Here is a 27,838-nt window from a genome sequence, read left to right on the forward strand (position 1 = left end):
TAGTTTCTCAGTATATGTGACTTCCTTCCCTAGGATGATGTCCAGGTTTGTCCAGCATTTTCCCAGTTTTAGCATTGAAAGTCACCATGTAACCTAGAAACCTCCTCCCCCCCCCCCCTTCCCTCTCTCCTCCACTCTCTCTCCACTCTCCTTCCCTCTCTTTGGACTTTTCTAGGCTTATTGGCCATTCTTTGAATAAGTGTGATCAAATTTTATTTTATAGGTTACACTTTTTAGATATAAACAAGGCTCCTTAGATTGTGTGTTTATGATCTGTGAGTGTGTTGGGTTTTTTTCAATGTGTATGTTATGAAGTAGTTGCCTTGCTGACTGAGCCAAGACCCTTCATTCACTGGTTGGCCTGATCTGGCTTATGAGTTACTTGGTAAAGTGGTACCATTATTGAAAGTGGTGATTTTGATCTGCTGCCTTATTGCTGAGTTCTGACTATCTTAAGGAACTTGTAGATCATTTTCACAAGCTTCCTTTGGCCTAAAAATTTTAGAATGAGTTCTTTATGTTACAGTACTTCATCCTGTGAAACCAGCCCTTTTAAGTTGAAGTTTTCTCAGACATAAGTTGCAAACTGGTTCTTTATAGAATGTTGCCATTTTTCCACCTTTATTTAAATACTTAAATATTTGAATTAATATTCTAATGTCAATTCATTGCGTTTAACAAAGCTACCGTGTTTTTCTAATTAGACCATAAATTACAATTATGATTTCTTTATATTTTCTCTTTGTTTCTCATTTTTGTTCTATCTTTCCTGTTTTGACTCTTAACATTTTCTTTTTTAATTAAATAAATCAAATAGAAAACAAATATCTGGTGTTTTTGTCAATGTCATGGCCTTATGTCAAGATGTTGAAAGGTATCTCTCCAAATTATTGTTCTGCTATAGTTATTTCTTTCAAAGAAGGCCTCTTGTATAGCTATTTGTTGAATTGTGTACCTACTGAATTAGTCAAAGCTCTAGCTAAAACCATTTTTTTTCTTTACTTCTCCCCTCCCCCCAAACTTGCTTTTGTTATGTATTGGCTTGCTAATCCTTGTGTTGAGCAGTATCAGACATCACCTTTCTTGGGGGCAGTTAGTCCACTCTTCCGCTTTCTTTGTCAAAGGGCTCCCTTAATAGGAGAAGTCAACAGGGAGGACAAAAAGGATTGAAAGTTGTATTTAATCAGGGTCAGAGAGGTGGTGTTCAGAGTGACGGGCCCACAGGCAGGCTGGCCTTTTATGCTTGCCGACGCAGATGGTCCCAGAGCATTCAGCTAAGTGAAGAGAAAGCTGCCCAGTGAAAGCTATTGTAGGGTAGCATCGTTACAGTTGAGAAAGGTTGCCAGGGGTAACTAGAGAGTATCACCAGTATCGTGTGATCACTAGTCTGTGCCATTGAAAATGTTAGACTGAGGATTGTATTGGGTCCCTTGGCATCTTGATGTTCATATGTAAGCAGTATTAGCTTACATTACTGTTTTTAATTTAATTTTTCTGTTTTCCATGTTTGTTCTTGTCCTTGCCGTTTTAGTACATAAAACATAGATTTGTTTATATTTGTAATTTAAAAAAAAAATCTGCTCCTAAAAGCATATAGTTATTTAATAATTTGTCTTATAGTTTGGTATAAACTATACCAAATAGTTTAAATTTTTGCAAGTAAGTTGGATTTATGGAAATAGGATCTTAAATTTCTCATTTGAAGAGCCTAGAGTTGATTTTCCTTTGCTCTGGAACTACTCTGGTATATCCAGGATGGAGAAGTTTTTTCTCAACATGGTTTTAAGTAACTTATAAAAGAATATATTGAGGTATTTTTCTGAAAACAGATACAACCTTGAGTGAAAAATTGTGATATGACCAAGAGCTCCCAAATATTTATGAAATCTATCTTTAATTTTTTGCCGGAGGCAAAAATAAAAATATGCATCCCAAATGAGCAAGAGCCAAGTAGCGTAACAATCATTGGTCTTAATTTAATATACTCTGAATATGATTTTAATAGCCAATTTTGGAATTCTTTAATTTCAGCCTTTCTTATCATCTGGATATTTTAAAGAAATTGTATATAGTCACAAAATAAAAACACAAAAGTCTTCTGCACTCACTAGAGGAAAATGCATAGAGATTGCTACTTAGTGTTAGAAGTGAGATTTGAAGTGTAACTAAAAAATTCAAGATAAAGTGAAAACAGCCTTGCAGATGATTATTTTAACTTAGATTACTAGTCAAGCCAATTTAAGTTAGCTTTATGCTAGCTAGAGCTGATTTTGGGTTAATACCTCTTACCCACCTGTTGGTATAACATTGAGCAAAGACAAACCTAATACCATTTTGTAATACAAACATTAGTGTTTGAGAGGTAATAATAATCACCAAGAGAATTATTTTGTATGAAAGGTAACATTGTTTTTATTAGTATATTACAACTTTATCAAAGTCTTTAAATACCCCTATTTAAAAGATCAGACTCTAAATTAATTTCAGACTTGCAGAAAACACAAATTGATGTGAAGTGAGCTACTTGTTTCCTTTTTTATCTTAAGAATAGGCACTTTTGTAAGTAAAAGCATTTGTCACAAAAAAAAGGAGTGACTAATGAAATTTAAAATAAGTATACTGGTATCTACAATCATAAGGTATAGAATTCCAGGTTTATGGTGACAAAGCAGTTCATTGGAAAAATTCAACTATTATGTTACTAAAAAAATCAACAGAGAATGTGATTTCTCTTTATTTCCTGAAAATCAAGAAGAATAGTAACTGTGCTATCCTTTCATTATCATAGTTCTTATTTAAAAGAATCATAGTTATGACTATAAGTCTAATGAAAACATTTGTTAGTTTGTATCACAGTGGAGGTTGGCTTTCTAGAATTTATGGATAAAGATAGGAATGTCGAAGCAAATTTTAATTAACATTGCTTTAATGAACCTTGGTAAGTCAGAGACATTAATGTTATTGCAGTTTATGGCCCTCCATAATTTTTATTCTATTGAACCAGTTTTTCTTCTTCTTCTTTATCTATGTACATGCTATAAATTTGTCTGAACACATGGTAAACTGAACGGGCTTGAAAAATAAAAGAACAAATTTAAAATTTATATTCCATGTATTTTCATTTAAAGTGACCATGTAATATCAACATATATTTATATAGTAGTAGGACCTGGGGAATTGACATCTAAGATTTACATTAAACTCCACAACAGAGGTTTCTTATCACTTTGGTCTTTTAATCACTGCAGGTTACATGAATATGAAATAAAATATAAAATAACTATTGGTAATCATCTCAGTAAAGGTTAAAAACAAAATTGCTTTTAGGATTGACAGGTATAGATATAAAATAATCTTACTTCCTTGATAAAGCTAAAAGTTGACTTTTTAAAGGCAGACTGCTTATGAAGTTAAGCCATCCTAATCAACATATATTTTTTAAAGTGTAAATTGAATTATTGTATGTCCTCTTATAACTTTAGGCTGGAAATCAGGAGGCAGAAAAGTAATTTAGATTTTGCTGATTGTTTAAATTTGCTTGAAGTGTGAATCAAAGTCTCTCTTCTTTGATGCCCCTATTATGTTAGTAAAAGTATTAGATGAGTGTTTTGGGAACATTAATGATTGGTGTGTGTAGCAGAATCTATTAATAATGTTGGTGTCAGTAGAAGGCCTATCCCGAATTTCTAGATATATGGGAATATGAAGAGGAAGTAGAACTGGAATAATTATAGCTTATTCATTATAGTGAATGCCATTGTATCAAAAACTGATAGGTTTCTTTAGTGTGAACAGTATTCATACCAACTACCATACATAGTAGGTATTCAGATGCTTGCTGAATAAATAAATTTAGTTTAAGACAATAATTTGGAAACTTGACTAACATAGTTAAGAAAAAGGGTTATCTTTAATGGAAAATCATTTCTTTTGTTGTTGAGTTACAAAGAACTGTGAAATTTTAAAATGCTTTAAGGCATTTTTATCTTTAATTTCAATGTTATCTGGGAAAAATCAAAGGCTTTTTGAAATTTTGAGCCTCTTAGATTCACTATTATAATTATCAATTATTTTTTAGAAAGAGGGAGACTAGGGGGGATGATCATGACTAGAGAGTTTCAAATGATAGAATCTAGGAAAGAGCACTAAAAGGAGTCAGAGGTTTGGGTTTAAGCCCACTAATTTGTGAGTTTATTAGTTACCCATGAAAAAGATGGTAATATCTCTACCTACTTTAAGAATTATAACTTGGGAAAAAAAAGAATTATATACTTGAAATTTGATCAAGGGCTTGAAAGTGCTTCTAAAACTGTAAAGAGTGATATGCAAAAGATGTTTTAATAATCACCAAGTCTACTTAATATTGTTGCTACTGCTGCTGCCACATAACTTCTGTCTGAACAGCCTGTTAGTATGTGTATATTCTGATATTTGCCAACATAAGGCATTTGAATCCAGCCAATTCAGGAAAAAAAGATCATAAGTAATTGAATAGATATTAAATTTTTTTAAATTTGTATTTATTTATGATACTCACAGAGAGAGAGAGAGAGAGGCAGAGACACAGGCAGAGGGAGAAGCAGGCTCCATGCACCGGGAGCCTGACGTGGGATTCAATCCCGGGTCTCCAGGATCGCGCCCTGGGCCAAAGGCAGGTACCAAGCCGCTGCGCCACCCAGGGATCCCTTGAATAGATATTAATAGATGAACATGATGGTACTATGTTTAGTTCCATCTGTATTGGTTATATATCACATGGATTTAGTGTTTTGTCTCAATTCACTTCCTTAAGATGAGGCTAGATGATTCATGGTAGGTTTTATAATGCAAGTAATGGAAGGCTAAATGTGTGAGCTTCTTGGCCCAGCCAAGTATTTTTAACACCAGTGAGGGAAAAATCCTGAGATCTTTGTGAAATCCCAAATTAATAAAGAACACTTACAACACATATTTCCTTCCAAAAAAAATTTGTTTTAAAAACATTTTATTTATTTATTTATTCATGAGAGACACAGGCAGAGGGAGAAGCAGGCTCCATGCAAGGACCCCGATGTGGGACTCGATCCCAGGTTCCGGGATCAGGACCTGAGCCAAAGGCAGACGCCCAACCTCTGAGCCATCCAGGCATCCCCCCAAAAATATTTTTAATTAACGTATTCAGATCAGCTTTGAGAGGTGACTTTTTAATAAGGATATGTTTTTCCAAAGAAACAATGCTTTTATCATTTACATGATAAAACCATGGTAAGATACTAGTACTTACTAAGTTTACTCACTAGCTTCCAAACAGCAACCTTGTCACACCTGCCATTCAGATTCATTAGTTAACAGAATTTACAAATTATTATAGGTCATAGATCTCTGTGTTTCTTCCCAAATTGTCAAACACCAAGTACCTATTGGCTTTATATACTCTTTGTTTATATTAGCAACAGCCTACAGCTGTGGTTCTCAAAGTGTGGTCTGTGGACCTCTGGGAGTCCCTGATCCCTTTCAGAGGGTCTTTGGGGTCAAATCTATTTTCATAATAATACAGAGAAGTTATTTGCCTTTTTTACTATGTTGACACTTACACTGATGGTGCAAAAGGAATGATGAGTAAAACTGCTGGCTCCTTCTCAAAAATCAAGGCAATTGCACCAAACCGTAATGTCATTATATTCTTCATTTCTACACGCTCAGAGTTTAAAAAAAAAAGTTTAAAAGGCTAGTTTCACTTCAAAATGTTCTTGATGAATCAATAAAAAGAGTAAATTTTATTAAATCTGAATGCTTCAGTACATGTCTTTTTAATATTCTGTATGATGAAATGGAAAATGCACACAAAGTATAATTCAGTGAACCAATATTTTCCACATGACCAATATATGATGTTAAAAATCATACATGGATGAAAAATCCATTCAAAATGCAAGATAGACCAATTTCAGGTTGCACATTGTAACTAACCTTTAAGAAACTACCACTTGTTGAGTTTGGTGTAGTATTAGTGAACAATATCTATAGTTATCTTAACAGACTATTGAAATACAATTTTTTTCCCACATGCCTATCAGCATAAGGCCAGATTATCTTCATTTACTTCAACCAAAACAACATATCACAACAGACTGAATACAGAAGGAGTAGATATGAGAATCCAGCTATCAAACCAAACATTAAAAGTGTTTCAAAAGTAAAAAACAATGACACACTTCTTCTTTTTATTTTAGAAAATACAGTTGGAGCATCTGGCTGGCTCAGTCAGTAGAACATGTGACTCTTGATCTCAAGGTTTTGAGTTGAAGCCCCATGTTGGTGTAGAGATTAAAGAATAAAATGTTTAGATCAAAAAAAGAAAATATAGTTGTTTTTCATAAATGTGCTTCTTTTATTGAATGGGTTTATTATTTATTTTATTTTACTTTTATTTTTTATGAGAGAGAGCAAGCATGAGCCGGAGGAGGGGCGAAAGGGGAGAAAGAGAGAAAAAGAGAGAAAATCTTAAGCAGCCTCCATGCCCAGCTTGGAGCTGATGTGGGGCTAGATCTCATAACCCTGAGATTGTGAGCTAAACTGAAATTAAGAGTTGGACATTTACCAACTAAGCCACTCGGGTGATACTGAATAGGTTTATTATTTTTAAATGAATTGAGAACTATTTAAGATTTTTTTCAGTTTATGGTAGTGAGTAATAGATATGACCCACATAAACAAAGGATCTTTGGGATTCTTAACAATTTTTAGAATGATTAGGGATCTTGGGGCCTAAAAAATTTAAGAACTACTAATCTGCAACGTTATTTAATCAACTAATCACAACAAAATACAAACAGGGAATTCTGAATACACTTTGTATTTCTTGCCAGTTAACTAGTATCTATAAGTGGTGTTTCTGTTTACAAATTTAGTTTAGAGATGTTGAAATAGATGACAATTATTTAATATTTCTCAGATTACATGAACGTTTGTTGGGAAAGGATTATAAAACTGTAATGACTAAAAAAAAAAAACTGTAATGACTAGAGGGTCTGCAAGGGGCAAACAGTGACAGGTAAGATGGACTGGGCACTAAGCTGCCAACAGAGTGGACTGTACAGATAAGGTTTATAGTTGCAAACAACTGAAACCAATTCTAGCTAATATAAACAGAGAAGGGACATTGGATCTTCTGTAGAATTTTCGATAGGGTTAGAACATAAACAGATTTGGAGGCTCCTTCTCTAGCAGCAATGCAAATCACATGCAGAGTCACCCAGTGATGACTGTTTAATCCCAACTGAGGCTGGGATGACAAGACCAATACCACCAATGTTGAATACTAATGCTGCCAGTAGAACCTAGTGGAAATGGTTGCAGTTGCTGGTCCCATCACCACAAAAGGGATTCCGTGTGGTCTTTGCTATGTCTTCTTGACAGCTTCCATTAAAAAATATAACATATACCTTAATAGTGGAGGTATGCAAAGGAAGAAAACTAATACCTGAGATTTTTACCTTCTCCATATGGGGAAGCCAACCATGCTTCATATGATGAGAGTTTTCCCAAACATAGAAAGGATGTTCAGTTTCTGGACAGTTTAAACACAAACAGAAAAACTGCAGAAAAACTTAAATTTACTTACAAAGAAAGCCCCATCTTTGTGTTTTTGACTTAGGAAATATTTACTTAATAACTACTACTTAATAGCTAGTAACTACTTTGTATTGTACTTGCTGTGTCAAGATCTGTTGTCATAGGTAAATGAGACAGGGTAAATGTCCTTATAGTTCATTGCAAACCTGTTCGCAAATAACCAAAATACAAAACAGATAACTAAGTAACACTATAGATACATAGAAAAATTATTGTTACAGCACTTACCACCCTGTGTTATAATTATCAATTTATATGTGTATCTTTCCCACAATGGTGTAAGCCTTCAATGGCATATATATTTTTTAATATTTATCAAGCTATATTTGCACATAACTTTGAAGAGTCAATAGTTTCCAAGTTTTGTTATGAAAAACAGCATTCATCATTCCCCCCTACCACCATTTCACCCTACCCCAAAGTCAGTATGATCAGTGTTCTTAGCTGATTCTTTTGATTTTTTGTTGTTTTAATTTTTTTTTAAGATTTTATTTATTTATTCATGAGAGACACAGAGAGAGAGAGGCAGAGACACAGGCAGAGGGAGAAGCAGGCTCCATGCAGGGAGTCCGACGTAGGACTCGATCCCAGGTCTCCTGGATCAGGCAGTGGGCTGAAGGCAGCGCTAAACCACTGAGCCACCCAGGCTGCCCAGCTGATTCTTTTGTTGATCACATCTGTTCCTCTTAGTATATTCTTGTATTGTTACCTCTTGATTTTTCAGTTTTAGAATTTTCTATAGACTTTTCATTATAGAAGGTAAGTTTATCTTTCTTTACCTCTCTCTGCTACCCATGCACTCTTCTCATCTTCCCTATATAATTGTCCTTTCAGTTAGTCAGTGTTTACACTCCTATGACTATATAAACATTATTGAATTATATAAATAAAATCACAGATTTTCCTTTTTTGTACTGTTCCTACCTAGCCAGCCGACATTATTGTCTTATTTGTTGTTTACTTAGCTTTCCATGTATTTATCACGAAATCATCTCAATTCTTTTTAAATTATTTAAATCTCCTCCCAGCATGCTGAGACACTTTGGGATTTCCATCATTTTTCATCTTTTTGGAGAAATTCTGTTTCATCCCGATCTAGTTGCCTTGGATACTAACTGGTGCAGAGTATCCTTCTGGGATCACCCTTCTCTATCCTAAGAATTCCTTTCGCTTTTCTCCCTTGGTGGAGCTTCTATTCTCTACATTCCATTTCATATTCTTCCTTGGTTTACTTACTCATTTTGAAAACATTCATCTCCAATCATGTCCTAAGAAAGGATGCATAGAGGTAAAACTCTTTAAGTTGAAAATGATTTTCCTTCAGAATTTTGATAGTATTGAGCCATTGCTTGCTAATCTCTAGTATTGTTGTTGAGATGTCTAGAAGCTCTCTGATTCTGATCCATTGAATGTGACTTGCTTTTTTTAAATCTCTGAAAGTATATACTATTCTCTTTGTGCCTTCATTAGGGTTTCTTTTTGTCTGTTATGCAGTATTTTAGTCACTTAATCTGGAAGTGCAGGTCCTTCTTTTCTGAGAAATAGTCTTTAACTATTTCTTTGATAATTTCCTCCCTCTGTTTTCTTTATTCTCTTTTTCTGAAACATATATTTTTTCATATACTGAATCCCTGAATTGGTGTTCTAATTTTGTCCTACTGTCCATCTCTGTTTTCTTGCTCTACTTTGTGGGAGATTTCAACTCTATATTCCCACACATCTATTGAGTATCTTGTTTTTGCTATTGTGTTTTTGTTTTCCAAGGATTATTTTATTTTATAAGGTTTATGTGTCTGCTTATCTGTTACCTAAATGTTTTTTAAAATGTGTGTGTGTGAGTATATATGTATATCTATTTGTGTCTGTCTGTGTGCCAAGAGAAAATTTTAGATAATGGAAAGATTTGGGTTGATTTAGTTATAAGTATGTAGGAAACTAAGTTAAAAAAAAAAAACAACTTGGGGCAACATAAAGGTTATTACAGGTATAATATATATACAATGGAATACTACTAAGCCTTAAAAATAAAGAAATCTTCCCCATTTACAACAACATGGATGGAGCTAGATAGTATAATGGTAAGCGAAATAAAAGAGAGAAAGAAAGAGAAACTGAGAAACAGACTCTTAATTGTAGGAACACACTGGTGGTTACCAGAGAGGAGATACTTGGGGGGATGGGTAAAGTAGGCAATAAGGATTAAAGAGTATACTTTCGTGATGAGCACTGGGTGATACGTGGTATTACTGAATTACTATATTGTATGCCTGAAACTAACATATTAACTAACTGGAATTAAAATTAAAACTTAAAAAAAAACCTAAAAAACTTATTATAGGTATGATATTTTATATCTCAAGAAATATTCATGATTCTTTTAATTTTTTAAATTTCTGAACAGTCTGTTTCTTCCATATTGCCTATTCTGTTTTTTGTTTCTGTTGGTCTTAGCTTACATTCTTACATTTTAAACATTGTCAGATATTTGATAATCCCTAGTTGTTTGCTCATGATTGAAAGTGGGGAATTTAAAACTGATTGAATGCCCAGAGCTTGTGTTGCATGCTTATCAACATTACCTTCATATAGAGGAATTTAACTGAGTCATTTTTCTGGGGAAACCCCATATGTGAACAACTTTAGGATGTTCTAGGCTGGTTAGAGTTCTTAGAAAAAAGAAAAAGCATTCAGATCATCTGCTTGGAAAGTAAAGGCCTACTTGACTATGTTTTAGTAGCCAAGTGAGAGAAAGTGGGAGGGAGTCTCAGAATTCATTATGTGTGTTTCCATTTAATCTTTGTGTTTCAGTTTGCTATTTCTGCCCCCAATCCAGAGACGTTGTTTTTTACTTAATTATATCCAGAAAGGAAACCTCCAGTTATTTGCTGAGGTGGGAAAAAGACAGTCACTCAATTATATGGGGTAGGAAGAGGAATTTGGAGAGTATTTGACTCCTTAAACCCCTTTTCTGTCATTTAAGTGGGGTTTGGGGTAGGGGCAGTATATATGCATATATTAGTTCTGCACCTTAGCTGGAGTCCTTAGACTACATACCTCTGTCTCTTCAACATTTAGTATGGTACCAGCAAATAGTAGATAATAAATATTTGAATGAATGATAGGACTAGCAATGTCCTGAAAGCTAAATGAGATATTGATTCATTGCAAAGTCTTGTGGTGCTATAGAAACAAATCCTTATGGAACCTTCTTTCAAGGTAAGCATGTGGCAGATGTTATAGGAGCATACACATATATATGAACCTAAGTAAAAATTCAAAGGAATAGAAGACTGTTCCTTGATTGGAAAAAAAAAATTAAGAGAGGATTTTGAGGGAGATATCATTTGAGTTGGGCCTTAAGGCACAGATAGAAATTTGTTAGGTTAGCAAAGAAGAAGGAGGAGCTGAAGTATAGGATAGAATGGGAGTATTAGAAGATACAGGTTTAAAATACAGATTATAGCTGGATCTGAGGTAGGGTTGGTTTGCTGTTCCTAAAATTTTTAATTTAGGAGACTTAGTATGTTCTAGGTAGTAGTTCTAGGTAGTAGATAGAAAGTCTTGGATGAGAAATTGATCTGATGAAAGTTTTATCACAAGATGGAGACCAGACAGATAACATGATGTAATGGAGGATGACACCCTCCTCTCCACGACTCTGAGTAATTTGCTTTCATCATGATTTTGCACAGGGCCCTTTACTTCTCTGTTCCTCAGTTTTGTTTTGTTTTGTTTTTTTAAAGATTTTATTTACTTATTTGTTCATGAGAGACACAGAGGGGCAGAGAGATAGACAGAAGAAGAAGCAGGCTCCTCAAAGGGAGCCCAATGTGGGACTCATCCCCATACTGAGATCACGACCTGAGCCAGGCAGACGCTCAGCCACTGAGCCACTCAGGCATCCCTCTGTTCCTCAGTTTTTTCACTTGTAAAATAGGATTTTTTTTTTTTTTTTTTTACATCAGAACTGCTCTACCTGTCTTGCAGGGGTTTTATAAGGATCAAATTGAGACGATACAAAGATAATGTGTGAGGTGAAGTATCTTTTCCCCAGTAGGTTATTAGGACTTGTGTCTAAGAAGATCAGACTGAATATGGTATAGGATTAAGTCACAGATTCAAGAGGCATCTCAAAAGGGATCCAGGGCAGCCCTGGTGGCCCAGTGGTTTGGCGCTGCCTTTAGCCCGGGGTGTGATCTTGGAGACCTGGGATTGAGTCCACGTCAGGCTCCCTGCATGGAGCCTCCTTCTCCCTCTCCCTATGCCTGTGTCTCTGCCCCCCACTCCCTCTCTCTCTCTTTCTCTCTGTGCCATGAATAAATAAATAAAATCTTAAAAAGGAGGGGGGGGGAATCCCTGGGTGGCGCAGCAGTTTGGCGCCTGCCTTTGGCCCAGGGCACGATCCTGGAGACCCGGGATCGAATCCCACATTGGTCTTCCGGTGCATGGAGCCTGCTTCTCCCTCTGCCTATGTCTCTGCCTCTCTCTCTCTCTCTCTCTCTGACTATCATAAATAAAAAAATAAAATAAAAAATAAAAAAAAAAGCATTTAAAAAAAGGGGGATTCAGTAAGATTTAATGACTGGTTGAATTTAGGGATTAAAGACAAATTAGTTCAAGATTATTCTGAGTAAGCAAATTGGAAGAATTGGTGAGAAAAGCACAAATGAGTGTTTAAAAATCTGGGCCTTAAAGATCGGGATTAAAGGATTGGGTATCACAGAAGTTAGAGTAGAGGAAGGTGGCCAGAGATACAGTTAGAACAAAATGGGTAGGGAGGGCATAGATGTCAGTTTCAGGTTGGCCCTTAAGAAGCAGAGGAGTTTTGCAAGACAACAGTCAGGTATTGAGAAGTAACTATTGGATTATCCTTGCAGGGGCAGAGCTGGTTACATAATTTGTAAGACTGCAAAATGAAAATGCAGGACCTTGTTCAAAAAGCAGGGGAAAAGTGCCATTAAAGACACTAACATTTAAACACCTTTTCCTTTAGGAATATATTCTTACTGGGTGCCTGGGTGGCTCAGTTGGTTAAGCATCTGACTCTTGATTTCAGCTCAGTTCATGATCTCAAGGTCCTGGGATCGAGCCCCACATTGGGCTCCCCACTCACTGAGGAGTTTCCCTCTCTCTCTCTCTCTGCTCCCCCCATCCCCTCCACCACCACTCCCCACCCACCCCCACTCCCACCCCACCCCCTCCTGGCACACCTGAGCTCAATCAATCAATAAATCTATCTATCTTTTTAAAAAGAGAGCTATTCTTACCTATAAAACAAATAGAAGTAATAGAAATACATGAGTAACAACATGATATTATAAATTATTATGATTTTATATTATATATAGTAATTATATTACTATAATTTGTAATACTTTATCGGTACAGTATCTTAATTGGTCATGTGATTTTTCTGGTTCACTTTTCAGCAAATTCTTAGGTTGTCAGAATTTATACTTTTTAGCAACTTAATTTTTTAATTAATTAATTAATTAATTAATTCTAGAGAGAGAGAGAGAGAGAGAGAGCACAAGAGGAGGAGAGAAGGGGCAGAAGGAGGAGAAAAGAGAAGCAGACTCCCTGCTGAGCGCCAAGCCCATCCCTGGGGCTCTCTATCCCTTGACCCTGAGATCATGACTGGAGAGGAAACCAACTGAGCTATGTAGGCATCCCAGCAACTTAATTTTTAATTGATATAATTGAAAGTAATGTCATTCTTGGCAAATGTCGAATTGCAAATAATTTTTTGATAATTTTTAATTTTGAGAAGGGTCTTTCTACTGACACAGGTATTACTGGAACTGTTTAACATTTTATAAGGTTTTAAAAAATATTTATTTATTTATTTATTTATTTATTTATTTATTTATTTATTTATTTATTTATTTAAGTAATCTCTACACCCAGCATGGGGCTTGAACTTAAAACCCGGAGATTGGGATCCCTGGGTGGCGCAGCGGTTTGGCGCCTGCCTTTGGCCCAGGGCGCGATCCTGGAGACCCGGGATCGAATCCCACATCGGGCTCCGGGTGCATGGAGCCTGCTTCTCCCTCTGCCTGTGTCTCTGTGCCTCTCTCTCTGTGACTATCATAAATAAATAAAAATTAAAAAAAAAAAAACCCGGAGATCTAGAGTTGTATGCTCTTCCAACTGAGCCAGCCAGGCATCCAACATTTGATAAGCTTTGACAACATAGTAATAAATACTGATAAATTATTTCAGAGTATAAACTTTAGAACATCTAGAACTGATTATTTTTAAAACACTTTTTCTAAAAATATTTATATAATCAATTTTGTGTGAATTTAATTTGAAATGCAAATTTATACAATAGTATTTAAATATTTCCTCTGTCATTTCTTATAACTTATGGAGGCCGTACAAGAAACTAAAAGTGGCTTCATGACTCGTATATAATTCAGAATTTCTGGTTATGCATTCTATCACTATATCTTCAATTACAAGGAAAAATTAATTTTAAAATTGTCTTTCCCCCTAATAATTGGCTCATTCAGAGCTTCATATGAAAAGTGTTATTTTCCATCAAATACAGCAATCTTTAATTTTAATTTCTCTAAGCCTGTGGATATTTGCTTTGGGATGTTGCAACAGTTTTAAAAACTAGAGATTCTAAATTCTTTTAAGAACTCTAATAACTCCCTAACATGCTAATATATCTATGTATATGATATACTTCTCCTTTGCAATAATTTACTGACAAAAGTTTACAGTCTGAGCACTGGTGTGTCCTGTACTGATACACAGGCTGGAAAGTTGATATTTGTGCATATACCACTGGGACAGGTTCCAGGAACAGATGGGTAAACTGACTTTCCACTGTGAATTCCCATGATGGAGTACTTCCTCTTTCTTGGGGCCACTGCCTCCATTGCCACCTATAGTCCTGGCTGACCCTGACTGCTGAGGTTGTGCACATCAAGGCTGGGCCGCCAGCGTCAACTGCTTGGTGCATATGCTGACCCGTGGCATATTTCCTCTGCCGGTGTTACATTATCCTATTGGTCTTCACATAGAAACCACAAGTTCAAAGATAAAATTATTAAGAATTTCAAGATGGCAAAAACAGAGCATTAAACTAAGCATAAGCCCCTGAGTGGCTGTCAAGTTGCACACCCAGCAAACTTTCCCTGTCCAGTTTTACTAAAGGGTTAGCTGTCAAACTGCTTCTAAGTTGAGCTGTTTGGCATTTCCCTGAGATGAACTGTTTGACCTTAATGGGGCCTCTACAATGATTAGGGGTCAGAGAAGTGGTGATTTTCACACAGGTGTTCACTGAGTTTATTTTAAAACCTTACACATTGTTAGTGGAGACTTGTTGCTCCACTAGTGCCCTTAGGGAAGCTGAACACCCTAGTAGCCAGAACTGTTAACTGTTGAATCAGGCTAGGGTGTTAAGAGACTGGCCTTTGCAATGGAGTTTACTCAAATTACTGTTGGTTTAGTTTGCTGTGTTTTATTGTTTTTCTTTCTTTTAATTATCATTTGAATTTTCTTAATTTTGCTGTTTTCTTTTGGTTAAGGAGAATAGTCTTTTGGTTATTATTTAGTTCTGACCCCTGGTGACTTAATTGTGTATTCATACATAGCCTCCTGGTTCTCTCAGTACCTAGTAAGCAGAGTTTGGCACTTGCTGATACCATAACTCCACCCCCACCCCCTTAGTCTTATACCTGTGTGAGAGAGATTGTTAGAGAAAGTCAAGAAGATCTCCTATAGCTTTGTTTGTTATTTTCTCTTCTTTAAAACTGCAGCAGATGTATTAGAGGAAGTTTCTCTAAATGCCTTTTGTCCTTGTTAAAATGGACAGGGGTTGAAACTGTGTATATGAAAAGTAAAGAAATCAGAGTCCACATACAGATCCCAGTTTACACTCTATTGCTTCTTTGCTTCCCAGAGTGTACTTTCTGTTTTGTAAAATAATTTCTTCAATAAGCTAGAATTGTGGCTGCTACTTCATCCTCCTTTATCCCCTTACAGTTTGCCAAAGATACTTGTATAGAACTTCCTGATGGGCCATAACCATTACTGTGACAGGACTAAGTTACAGGTGAACAAGATACTGCTTCCCTCTGTCCGCAAGATGGCCTGGTAGGACCTGGAACATTTGGAGCTTCTGAGCAGATTGTCTCTGACTGGTACTGCCCTCTAATGTGCTGTATAAACATCATTTCCTCTGGACACCATGACATGACAAAGACTTGGAAGTACTGCCGTTAAGCCTCAAATTAAAACTCACAAAGAGGGGATCCCTGGGTGGCGCAGCGGTTTGGCGCCTGCCTTTGGCCCAGGGCACGATCCTGGAGACCCGGGATCGAATCCCACATCGGGCTCCCGGTGCATGGAGCCTGCTTCTCCCTCTGCCTGTGTCTCTGCCTCTCTCTCTCTCTCTCTGTGACTATCATAAATAAATAAAAATTAAAAAAAAAATAAAATAAAATAAAACTCACAAAGAAATGAAATTCCATATTTAAACAATTGCTTTTTAGCCATTTATGTAATCAGTATTGTCTTTGTTCTTTTTCAGTGTTTTCTTCTAATTTTATTTAAAGTATACATCTAAGGGTCACCTGGGTGGCTCAGTCAGTTAAGCGTCCTGCATTTGCTCAGGTCATGATCCTGGGGTCCTCAGATCCAGCCCTGCATCAGACTCCTTGCTCAGCAGCCAGGAGCCTGCTTCTCCTTCTCCCTCTGCCTGCCACTCCCCCTGCTTGTGAGCTCCCTCTTTCTTTTTCTCTGTCAAATAAATAAATAAAATCTTTTTAAAAAATAAGGTATACATCTAAGAAGCAAGGTGGTTAACAATATTGAAAATAACAAGTATTAAGAGACTTATAGTCTGATTGCTTTTCTTCCAATTATTGTGTTAATAAGAACCAGAATTTTTTTTGTAAATAAGGTCTATGACTCTTAAAAGATAAAATACCAAGCTCTAGGTGCTTAGATTGTTTTACTCCCACACTCCTTGAATGGAAGATTTCAGCCTAAAAGGATGAAATTGCACTAGTCTCTTCAGTTTTCTATTAGAAAAGTTTTAAACATACTGCATTTTGAAATAGGTTAGTGCAAGAAGGTAACTTTCCCTCAAATCTTTTGATGTATGAGTTAGTGGTACATTTAATTGCATTCATTGTGTTTTTGTGAGTGTATTTTAGTAAAATATTTGGATACATAAACTAAGTAGTCATGTATAAAAAGTACATTGGAGTATAAAAAGATAGCAAATCTACATTAGTAGACATAATGACTATAATTGCCAGATCTGTATATTCTGTTTAATAGAGAGAGATAGGAACTTTAGCTTCATCTTATTTTATGAGTTGCAATTTGCTTATCAGAAGTATTTCTTACTTGCTACTTGTAATGACTTACATTGTTACACGTTATCTGCTTAGAATCTTTAATGGCAATATATACTTCTTCATTATTTGAATGTGGAAAGTGTAAGTAAGGTAGACTATCTATCCCCTGGATGCCAAATAAAGTAATTCACATCTTTACTCACAGCTGCAGTGGTGAGCTGCCCTCTCCTGGTCATCTGCGCCATCTAGAACTCCCAGTGGATCAGGAAAATCACTTTTTGCCAAATAAATAGATGTTTTAATTGTCTTTCATACCAACATTATCCTATTTTGTGACTTTGCAATATAAAGCTCTGTTGCAGCTCCTTACTTTTCGTGTCTTAGAAAAAGACATTGTTGAAAGAAAAGATGGGGCCATCTTCTTTCTCCTGCATGTTCTCATAGGCATTCTTCCTACCTGAGATTTTTAGCCATTACTTTAGTGTTAATGGACACAATTTACACTGTTCCTTTGTTTACTAATTTTTAAAGATTTATTTTGAAAGTGTTCCGTAGTTTATACATCCATCCCTGGGGAAAAAAAGATTTTCAAAACTACCTTAAATAAGTGGATAACCAAGATCTTCTTTTCATGGAAGATGTTTCTTTTATATATAAATATTCTTTATATATATATATATATATATATATATATATTCTTAATATATAATATTCTTAATATATATAAATATTCTTATATATTTTTAAGATTTATTTATTTATTTATTATTTATGACAGACATAGAGAGAGAAAGAGGCAGAGACACAGGCAGAGGGAAGAAGCAGGCTCCATGCCAAGAGCCCGACGTGGGACTCGATCCCGGGACTCCAGTATCGCGCCCTGGGCCAAAGGCAGGCGCTAAACCACTGAGCCACCCAGGGATCCCCTCTTATATATTTTTTTTTAAAGATGGGGGGCATCAAATTTTCCCAACTCCACTTAATAATTCATGTTGGAGATGAGTTCACCAGTGATTTTTTTCATTAAAACCAATGCTTCTGTTTTTAGTTTTTAGTTCTAGATTCTTCATATTTAATTTTTTATAAGCTCATCCTTACTTATTTTATACTCTGGCTTCATGGGCCTCTGGGATTAGCATTAACTTTGGTTCTTACCAAAACTCTAATACAAGATTATTTAAATGAATACATTTTAGAATTTCACTTCCTTGTTGAAAAGTAGCAGTTTATCCCTGCCTTTTTTTTCTTGATTTACCAGGGGATCTCTCTATATGTTCTTGTATTGGGTATTTTTTAAAATGGAAAGGGGAAAAAAAAGGCTCTGGTTTTTATTGTATTTCCCAATTAAATCTATAGCTTGATACTTATTGATATTTCTATTAAGGAGTCATACAAGTCTTTTTATGGCATGTCATTTCTAAAATTTATATACATTTTAATAGCTCAGTATATCTTATTCTTTATTAAAGAAAGATACTTATACATCCTCCTAAAAATCCTGTAGTTGAAATCAAAGACTAGAGGTGAAAGTCTTTAAACCTTTTCATTTATTTGTCATTTTACCTTTCAGACAATCTTATGTTATTTTTTAGATGACCAAGTTTATTGTGTATTATAAATAAACGTGGAGAAGACTATAGGTACAAAGACTAATATGGATATTTGAAGATTCCTTCTGAAATTAGCTAGAATTTATTTCCATTTTCAAGTAAGAACAAAAAAGAGAAAATAAGCTCAGATTTGAGAGATTTTAAGACCCTAAGTAATACTTAAAAATTATTTATGAAGCAAAATATTGAAAGAGTAACTTTTAAATTTAGAAAATAAAGTCAAAATTGTGGGAAGTAATTAGTCACAACAGGAACGTGTGCTACTTCATCCCCCAACCAGTCTATTTTGTCTTAGTAAAGGTTTTATAGATAAGTAAGACCTGAACTGAGCATGGTGACCATGGATGAATGAGAGCCCAGGATTCTTTAATTTGATATATGCCTTACACTTATAAAATCTCTCTACTTATCATTGATGATGAACATATTTAAACATTTAAACACATGATTTTAAGTTCCAGGTATGTCACTTACTTACAAGTTGTATGACAAACTTGTCCAGTTTCCTCCTTTATAAAATGGAAATATTAATTCCCAGAGAGGTGCCTGTGTGGCTCAATTAGTAGAGCATGCAAGTCTTGATTTCAGGGTTGTGAGTTCAAAACCTACACTGGGCATAGAGCTTACTTTGAAAAAGAAAAAGAAGAATACTAAAAGCATTTTATAAACTACTAAGTGGCATACAAGTATAAAGTGGTATTACTTATAAAAATGTGCTTAAATTTTTTTAATCAATGATGTTACCAAGAGGAGAATATTAAAGCCCTTGCTAAACTAGCCTTAATGGAAGACTTAATTTTTTTTTTTCTCATAAACACCTAAGTACATTTCTGTGTCAAACTTGTGTACTAATAAAGATTTTTGTCTTTGTGTGTGTTGAAGGTGGTAAATTATATAACTTTTATACAATACATATTTTCTAGTGTATACTGCTGTAGACCAAAACAAGATATAAATATTAAATTTTTTTCTTCATTAAATCTTACCTCTGGAGTAGAAAGGACTAGAAAAATAGATGTTACATAAATTATTCTTTATTTTACCAGTTTTCTTACCAATCAATTGATGATTTTTGGATGTGTTTCCTCATAAGTACAGAGCTAGCATCATAAATTTCAAGCAGAAACTAGATCTTTGTCTCACTTTTTATTGCTTAGGAACTCTTCAGAAATATGCTTTTTTCTCTAGCTCTCTCATGGCAGTTAGACTTGAACTCTCAGCAGAGAAGAAATTGCCCCTGAAGAGGAATGTTAAAGCCATATGTTTGATGCATAAGACCAGGCTCTTGTAGTGTTTAGAAATTAACTTGTAACAAAACAAGCTTTGATATGTGTATTCCAGCATTTGAGTTTGTATTTCTGAATTTGTGTGTTACAATGTAACATATAGGATAAATTTGGTAGTCTAGGAAACCTGTATCCCATCAGAGAGAAAACAGATGTTCTTCCTCCTGGTAAAGAACTGCAGCTATCTATTTAGCAATTATGAATCTCTTCCCTAGATAATATCCTTGAGAAAGTCTTTCAGCAGTCAGGATCAAGAAGCACACAATTCATTTTCTTACTGTATGGGACTGAATCTTCTTACATTTGTCCTCTTCTTTTAATGCCTTCAGTTTGAAAAAGGTAGATGGAAAGTTCAAGTTGAATCATGTGACTATCTTAAAGGGCTAAAATTTTTACTTCTTAGGATCGGTGAATAGGAGGCATTGTCAAAGATTGTAAAAGAAAGTTTCTTTGTCCTTCCACCCCCAATCTAGTTCATCCTACTCATTTTCAGGTGTTTTTATTTACCATTTACTAATTTTGAGTTGTTTTGATTGAAATGGTATTATCCAACTCTTGCTATGTTTCTCTGGAAAAAAACAAATCCTGTCAATTCCTCTTAGATCATACGCTGCATCCTTTTCTTTCCCTGTGCTACTGCTATGGTTGAAATCCTTATGTTTTACTGTAGGCTATTATAATAATAATCTGTCACTTTGTTGCCTCTCCCTCTTTCCTTCCCTTCCTTCCACATTGCTTTTAGACTGATCTTCTTAAAACAGATCTCGTCATGGCTTTCCCTTTTATAAAGACCTTCAATGTTCAGTGATTCCCCATTGCCTAGAAAATTATGCATATAGCCTGTTCAGCCTAGAATTTAAGTTCTCAGTGATCTGGCCCTGAGCTATTTTTCCAGTCTTTATGCCATAGCACTCTTTCCTGTGAGCCAAACTGGGTGATTAATCCATATTTTGCTGCTTTTATGTCTATACCAAAATCAGTCTCTTTCTTAGGTATCTGTCTTTCTCTTCCTTTATCCCCTTCCCAAATCCCTACATATTGAAATGTTATCTTTACTTCAAGATCTTGCCATAATGCCACTTGTAGTTCTTTAAGGTCAGACTTTGGAACTGCACTTTCTACAGAAATATGGTGAAAATATACTTAATTCTTTTTTTTTTGAAAATATACTTAATTCTGTTTTTAAGCTAAAAAGGTTTAACCTATCTCATTTATATAGTTCACCCAAGAAAATAGGCGGAATGTTTCCAAATGCAAATACTTAGTATGTAAAGTTTCACTGCCATGTTTATGACTTTTTTTTTTTTTTTTACAGAGGCATGTCAGAATAGCTTTATTATAATTTTTAGGTAAAATGTATATTAGAAGCTGTAGTCCCAAAATTATCATTAACATTGAACAAGTTAAATTCGCCATCTTATAAAACAGACTTTGTAGATTCCAAATAATAGAGTTAGAAAACTTTGAGTATATGGGTAGAATATCCTTCCTATTATATGGCGTGAAATAAAACTGCTAACCAATGCATGCATTTTTCTAAAGACAGAATCTGCCTAGCATACTGCTTGGGACTCATAATAGAAAACATTAATACCAGTAGCTTGCACCCAAAGCAAAATTGAGAGCTCAACAATGCTGTACTGTTGCACAACTCTAAGAAGGACTATTACCTTGTAGTTTATGTAAATGTCCTTAGAGCAATATATATACCCTGTTCAGACAGGAAAATCTTTCAGCTCAGATTAGAATGTGTAAACTAATAAAGACCTGTGAGTTCTTTAATTTGGGAAGCTTTTCTGATTGGAAAGAAACATAGTTGTGAACCTTAGGCAAACTTTAAAATCTCCATGCATCTGCACGTAGCATTTTCAGTCATACCACCAGCCATAGGAACCATGGAGTTGTCCAGACATCACAACCAAATCTCAAACTGGAGTAAGAGAATAACTGGCACATGTGTATTCTGCAGAGGGCAGAAGTTTACAACTCTCAGTACAGAGGAGAAAACCCTCCCTCAGAAACCTTAGAGCAGCCTTTTGACATTGGGAAATTGGGATTCCATGGCTACCTTTCTCACTTAATTGCTTACATTCCACTTCTAAACATCCAGCCCACATTTTCTTACTTTGTTGGCTGGATTTTTCTTTATTTTTAACTTTTTGTTTCAAAATAATTTCAAACTCAAAAAAATAATGTTAAGACTTAAAAAAAACTTTATATATCTTCCTCCCAGCTCCCCCATTGTTAACATCTTACTTCCATAGTACAGTTGTCATAATCAGAAAATTAACAACAATATAATCCTCTTAACTACCAGAATTTATTCAAATTTCATCAAGTCTGTCACATTCTTTTTCTGGGCCCAGATTGATCTAGGATCATACATTACATTTAGTGGTTATAACTTTATAGTCTCTTTTTATCCGGCACAGTTACTTAGTCTTTCCTTGTCTTTAATAACCTTGACATTTTTAAGAGTACTAGCCAGTTATTTTATAGAATGTCTTTCAGTTTGGGTTTGTCTTATGTTTCCTCATGACTAAATTCCAGTTATGTTATTTTGGCAGAAATGCCATGGGAGTTGTTCTATCCTTCTTGGAGGCATACAAATAAATAGGATATTTATAGTCTCATTACAGAAAAACTTTGAGAAACCAAAAACCAAATATCAGTAAGCCTTAAGTAGTTTAAAAATGTATCCTACAAGTTCTAGAAATATATAATTGTGCTTCTGAGAGATCAAATTATGATACAAGAAGTGTATTTGATTTTACTGCTTTCTGTTCATGAAAAGTTATCTACCATTTTTTTATAGCAAAGATAATGGGAATGTTCCCATTTTTTTGCCCAGAAGATATGATAATATATTGGAAAATAATATTTGTGGGGCACCTGGGTGGCTCAGCAGTTGACCATCTGCCTTTGGCTCAGGTCATGATCCTGGGGTCCTGGGATTGAGTCCTGCATCAGGCTCCCTATGGGGAGCCTGCTTCTCCCTCTGTCTATGCCCTTGTCTCTTTCTCTGTGTCTCTCATGAATGAAAAATAAAATCTTTTTTTTTAAAAGATTTGTTATTAATCAAAAGGTAAAAGGTCAAATCTTGATAGGAGAGTGACCTCATCTCATTGAAAAACAAATGGTTTCATTGATTTTGAACCTGTATGACAGGCAAATCGATTATTGATAGTTCCTTTAGTGGTACCTGGTTTTTAAAAAGAAAATAATTATTCTGTCTTCAGAAAATGACTGTTCATTTGTTCCTTTACCCTGTCATATAGGAAGAATAGATAGCATATTTTAATTCTCAAGTCCCATCAGATTTAGAAAAGAAATTATACCATATTCCAAGAAAAACACTTAATTTCTACTTATTTCTTTGGCAGAGGATTTTAATCTTTATTTTGCCTAGTCCCTACTATAAATATAAGCATTTCTAACCCTTCTTGAAAATCAGATATTCTGCTTGAAGATTATGCTAAGCGCCTGTTTCCTATTATTTTAAATGGAAAAAATTTTAAGACATCACATCCAAAAACTCTCATTCAGTTTCCTAAAATATAGTGAAAGGCCTGTATCTATGAAATACATTGTCATGTTGGAAAGTAAATGCAAAAATAAGCATCATGATCATAAAGCAAGTAATAAACTTGTTAACAAATGGTCGCTTTTTATGTAGTAACATGTTAAAGATAACAAAGATGTTATCTTTACAATATGCACATCAAACCATATAAAGCAGTAAATAAATTTGTTAGAAGCTTAGCTTACTGTTGTCATCATGATACTAGCTAAACACGTACTCAGACCTACAACAAACCTTGCTCTTCCATTTTCTGCTCCTTGTTTTTAGCATTTCCTCTTGCTAGAAATACTCTTACCTTTTTTTGTCTTTATGATTCCTAGTGACCAAATTAAATCTTCTTGAAGATGTAGATTTCCTCTTTGATCACATCAATCTAAGTCTTTACTTCTCTGAACCTTATTAGCATTTCTTGTAAGGTAGTACTTACTACCTTTTAGGTAACTTTTTAATTTTCTCCTGTACTGGTTTTGTCTTTATCCTTTTGTGTATGTTACTTTGTGCCTTCACTTGATTGGAAGTTCCTCAGAACAAGAGCTGTGTTGTAGATTTTTTGTCCACCACAGTGTTTAGTGCAGAATCTAATATGTAACAAACTCTTTGTGAATGTTTTTTGAAAATCCTTGGTATCTCTAAAGTTCTCACAAAACAAGTAGGCTACTATTATAATAAGAGTTTACTGATGAACCACATATCTCTGTCTGGTCAATAAGGTAAAGTACATATAGGTTGCAGACCTATCAAGTGTTTATTTGCAGAGAAACAGAAGAAAACTTCTAAAATCATCAATGCCCTCCTAAAATGAGGGTTTCTGATTTGTATGGGTGTGCCATATGCAAATATAGGAAACACTGAGAGGCGACCAGTTTTAGGGGGATGAGTTCGGCTAGGAACTTGTTGACTTTGAGGTACCTCAGCAGTTGGATTTATAGCAGTGATCAAATCAAGAGAGATTTATCTGTGATTTATAAACATAGTCTCATTTAGACTTTTCTGCTATTAACAGATAGTATAGAGCTATGGTAGCCACTAGTTACATGTGGTTTTAAGCACTTGGAATGTGATTGATCTGAATTGAGATGTATTATAGTCTAAGGACAGTGTGAAAAAAGATTGCAAAGCATATCATTAATTTTCCATATTGATTATGTGTTGATAATTGTCTTTTAGATATATTGAGCTAAATAAAATAGATTATTAAAATTAATTTAACCTGTTTTTATTTATTTAATGCACGTACTAGGAAATTTAAAATTACTTATCTCACATTTGTGACTTGCATTATGTTCCTGTTGGACAGTACTGGTATAGAATGTATGTTTAGGATTGGGACTTGAGGTATTCCAACATTTAATGTCTCTGTATTATTAGAATGGTCAGGTTCTTGACATCATCATTAGAAAAGATTCAGATGCACTGCATACACATAAAATCACAGTGCTGAAAGGACCTCCTCGGGAATTTTACGTGCTTCAAAATATAAATTTTTTTACTCCCCACCTCCTTTCTAAAGAAGCTGTCACTGAAAGTCATTTCCAATAACCAAAAAAGGGGAGAAAAGCACCGTTGATTTTACTTCTATTTGATTCTGAAGAAACAGAGATGACTTTTTCTGTATGACTTGAATTTTAAAGAAACACTTAACATGTAGTGTCAATCACATGAACTGTACCTAGGTGCACCCAAAGAGAGGATGTTTGGTTTCTTCAGAGGGGAATTTTCCCTTCAAAGAAGTATTGGAGCTACCAAATGAAAAAGGAATAGTTTGAGGGCCACCCTTTTGCAACTTCTAATGAAATAATAAATTTGAAGAATTACAAGTGGCTCTGGTAGTTTGACAAAATGAGACAACCAAACTTTATTTGCGTCCTCAGGGAAGAGCACAGTGCTTTCCTAGAAGAGGTATTTCGCCAGAATAAATAAATGAAGTCTGAGTGTGATCAAGCTTCTAGCTCTCTAAGAACCAGTTTGTAGGGAATAGGAGAAATATTATACCATGAAGATACAGTACAATCAGCAGAATCCAGAATGTGGAAAACTCTACAGTGTAAATTATTTTTTAAATAAATAATTGCAAGGAAACTGGAACGAATAGAAGAAATATGGGAGAGAGAACCTATAGGTTCAGAGAGATCTAAAAGATATTATTACAGTGGTCATTTAGGGGGATCTTAAAGCATATATATATATATATATATATATGAGATAATTATGGAAATTTGAACACTCATGAATATTTAATTATTTTTTAAAGTATGATATTGGTATTAGTTAAGTTTAAAGTTAATCTTTTAGAGATAGTATGCTGAATTTTTTTTTTTTTTTTTTTTTTTTTAGTATGCTGAATTTTTTACAGATGAAATGTTACGTCTGGGATTTGCTTAACAGTAAATCAGTAAAAGACCAGGAGAACTAGTTAGGGATATAGATGAAATAGGATTGGATATGAGTTAATAAATGTTGAAGCTGGATCTATGGGGGTTTTTAATACTCTTTTCTCAACTTCCGTATGTTGGAAATTTTCTAAATTAGCTAAAGGATTAGAGCACACAAAAGAATTATACAAAAAATACAAGGGAGTGCTGGTGTGGCTCAGTGGTTGAGCATCTGCCTTTGGCTTCAGGCTGTGATGCTGGGGTCCTAGGATTGAGTAGGACTCATTAGGCTCATTAGGCTCCTTCCAGCCTGATTCTCACTTTACCTGTGTCTCTGCCTCTTTCTCTGTGTGTGTCTCATGAAAAAATAAATAAAATCTTAAAAAATATATATTTTATACAGGGGGGAAAATGTCATTCATGCAGATTTTATCTTATACTTTGTATCAAAAGTTCTGAAGCAAAAGCAAAAACTTTAAAGTTTATTAATTCCATGATATACCATTTACTTTCCTAAGTAACTGCTGGGTCTGGTGATTTGACTAGTAAACGGGATTTATATTTTCATATAGCCAACAAATTGACTTTACAATCCTCCCTCCTACTCTTACCCTACAAATGATGTTGAATTTAGTGTTTATCATTCCTGTTAATTTAGGGGTAGAGTAAGAGTCCTTTTTGAAAGTTATTAAATGCATTCATAAAACATGTAAGGAAAATTATTAAGTGAATATTTATGTAAATATCTATGTAACCATAACCCAGATCAAGAAATATGACCTTGCCCACCCCTTGAAGCACATTCCTTCTCAATCATACTTCATCTCTCCCCTTCCCCATAGATATATCCATTACCTTGAAATTTATAGTAATCACTTCCTTGCCTTTTGATTTTTAATGTTTCTTAACAATATAGTTTATCTTTGCCCCATGCATTCTTTACATTTTTACCATATCTTTATGCATGGTTAATACTACTTTGGATATTTCAAACTTTATATAATTAGCACTATCTTGTAAGTGTATTTCTGAATTTCCTTTCAGTCAACATTACATTTGTAAGATTCATTCATTTTGATATATGTAGCTCTAGTTCATTCATTTTTAACTGCTGTATTTTATTTAGTTGTACAAGTGTACCGCTAATGTATCCATTCTCTTATTGGTGGACAGTTAGACCTCTGGAAAATTTTGTAGTTACAAATAAAGCTACTTGGTATGTTTTTATGTATCTCTCTTGATGTAAACATATGAGGGTTTCTCTAGGGCAGGAATTGGTAAACTATGGCCCCCAGGACAACTGCCTGTTTTGTAAATACAGATGTAATGAAACATTATGCCCATCGTGTATGTGTTATCAAAGACTAGTGTGGGCCTACAGTGGCAGAGTTGAGAAGTTCAGAGACTTTATGACCCACAGTCCTGAAATATTTACCATCTGGTCCTTTAAGAAAAAGTTCTTTGATCCTTCATTTTAGAAAGTATAGCTGGGAGTAGAATTACCTGGTCATATGGTAGTCTTCAGCTTTATTAGATTTTGCAAAGTATTCTGCAGGTATAATTATATGAGTGCTTGTTCACTTACCTTCTAGCCAGTATTTGATGTTGTCAGAATTTTGTTTTGGAGTTGTATCTCATTGTTTACATTGCTGATTCTCTGATTACTAGTGAGCCTGGAGATTATTTCATGTTTTTTAGATCTTCTATCACTCTTCCATCTTTTCTATTAATTGCCTGTTCATGTCTTTTGCCCATTTTTCCTATGTTTGTCTTTATTTCCTCCTTAATAGTTTGTGGGAATTTTGTTTATCTTCTACATATGAGCCCTTTATTCATTATATGCATTATATGCCAGCCTGTGGCTTGTTTTTTAATTTTTATTAATGATGTCTTTAAAAAAAAAAAAAAAGAAACAAAACCTTTTACCTGGAAAAACTCCAAATACACAAAAAGTTGCAAAAAATAAAAATAGTACAAAGAATACTTGTATACCCATTATCCAAGCTCACTTATTGTTTATATTTTATTCCATTTACCTTATGAATTATTTGTG

At 34.7% G+C, this 27,838-nt stretch overlaps 1 protein-coding gene across 3 annotated transcripts in view; it reads left to right on the forward strand.

The window, feature by feature from the left end:
* Positions 1 to 27,838, forward strand: part of ZCCHC7 (zinc finger CCHC-type containing 7) — a 252,236-nt gene that overhangs the window by 142,083 nt on the left and 82,315 nt on the right. The gene's annotated exons all lie outside the window — the stretch shown is intronic.

Source organism: Canis lupus, chromosome 11, assembly GCF_011100685.1.
Source record: "Canis lupus familiaris isolate Mischka breed German Shepherd chromosome 11, alternate assembly UU_Cfam_GSD_1.0, whole genome shotgun sequence".
In the NCBI taxonomy this organism is placed as follows: domain Eukaryota; kingdom Metazoa; phylum Chordata; class Mammalia; order Carnivora; family Canidae; genus Canis; species Canis lupus.